This window comes from Gossypium hirsutum, chromosome D07 (genome assembly GCF_007990345.1).
Source record: "Gossypium hirsutum isolate 1008001.06 chromosome D07, Gossypium_hirsutum_v2.1, whole genome shotgun sequence".
Lineage (NCBI taxonomy): Eukaryota > Viridiplantae > Streptophyta > Magnoliopsida > Malvales > Malvaceae > Gossypium > Gossypium hirsutum.
Window position 1 is genome coordinate 56,999,216 of NC_053443.1, and position 2,300 is coordinate 57,001,515.

Consider the following 2,300-nt stretch of genomic DNA (forward strand, 5'->3'; position numbering starts at 1 on the left):
TGTATATAAATATACTCATTATGAATTTATACCTGAATACCTAGGTAACACATACATTCGAAATACACACATATATATATATCTCAAATGCATACATGATTAATTATCAAACACATAGGCTCAACATATATATGTTTAACTACCACATATCACCATATGCATTTATAAATTCAACAATCACATATATCTAATGTACATATGTATTCATCGATTTCATATAATCACAAATCATAGATATATCCATTGCATATTCTAACACAATTTAAACAGATTCACCGGCATTTTGCCTGCTAGGCTTAAAGCCTGATTCAGTACACCGGCACTTAGCCTGCTAGACATATAGTCTGAAATGTATCACCGGCATTAAGCCTGCTAGACATATAGTCTGAAATGTATCACCGGCATTAAGCCTGCTAGACTTAAAGTTTGAAATGTATCACCGGCATTTAGCCTGCTAGACTTAAAGTCTGAATTACTTCACTGGCATTAAGCCTGCTAGACGTAACGTCTGTATTATATTCAATCACTTTATAATAATTCAAACTAACAATTTCATATCTTCACTACCATTCAAAAACTTTTACGTGAATATACATACAAAATCGAAACTTTCACATACATATATAATTCCATACCAAATTTCGATTCAAGAATTTATACATGTGCATTTATACATATTCGAATCTACCATATGAATGTATAATTTCATACTCAATTTCAAAACAAAAACTTGTACATATATAAATGCACAATCAATCCTCGCATACTTATATAATGACATAACTAAATTCAATACACAACGCATACATGTATATTTGCATGCTTATTCGACTTTATATATATATATATACATACTTATATAATCATTCAAACCATATATATATATACCTATATCTTATACATACCTTTGATTAATCCAATAATTTATACAAGATCATACTTGTATATTCGAACATGTTATATACAATATCTATAGTCCAAAGTTTATTCAACTATTATACTTTAAATTATAGCTCAATCATAAGATAAAATTAGTATGCATGTATAAATATTAACTTAATAACTTTTAGTTGCTAATAGACTTACCTCGGATATCAGCAAACACGATCGACTATTCGATTACCTTCGATTTCCCCCGATCCAAATTCGTTTTCTTCGTTCCTTGATCTAAACATAGTCAAATTTAACCCTTTTATTCATCAAATCATTCAATTTTATCCAAAAACACTTAAATGGGCAAATTACCATTTTGCCCCAGACATTTTACACTTTTTGCAATTTAGTCCTTATTGCATAAAACACAAAATACACAAAATCTCACAACACTATAGTTAGGCCGAATCTTCCTTGTATTCATACAAGTCCATACATTTCATTTATTTACATTTTAGTCCCTCAAAAATTTATTTTCACAATCTAGCCCTAAATACTCAAATTCATCAAAAATCCCAAGACAAAACATGTTAATCTAAGACATATCTTCCATTATTCATCATCAAACATCCCAAAACACAAATATTCATCAATGGCATAATTCAAAATATTCATCAATTCACAAAATTAAGACATGGGTTTTGAAGTATTCAAAGCAACGATCTCAAAAACGTAAAAATCATCAAAAACTGAAACAATTTCATGCCTTAATCAAGCTAGTAAAGTGCCGAAACCCTAAATGCCATGGATGTTTTCTTTCTTTGCAACATTCGGCCAACAAAAGAGATGATAATGGCTTGTTTTATGTTTTGTTTTATTATACTATACATTATTTATTAATTTACTTATTTAACCTTTAATAATTAATAAACAAAACATATATAATAAGGTCATATTAGTCCTTTGCCACCCACTATCTATGTTTTAGTCTAATTGCATCATTAATCCCCCATTTTAAAAAGACAACAACAATTAGGTACTTTTAGATTTAACCCCTAAATTTTTATTTTAAGCGATTTAATCCTTTTATTTAATCGGACACTCAAATGACAAAATTAAAACACGAAAATTTCACACAATTAAATTCACACATAATAAACACACAAAATAATATTAAAATATTTTTTTGACTCGGACTTGTGGTCCCGAAACCACTATGTCCGATTAGAGTCAAAACCGGGTTGTTACAATGTATGTGGAAGTTGGAAACGACATATTGAATGTGTATTGGTATTGACAAAGTTAGTACTTGTACAATTTCTTAATAGGTATGTCATAGTATTGGAATAATATGTATAATGGTTGAATAGGTGAATTAGATTAAAAGAAAGTGAATGTGGTTGTTTGCACTTGTTTGATAGGTATTT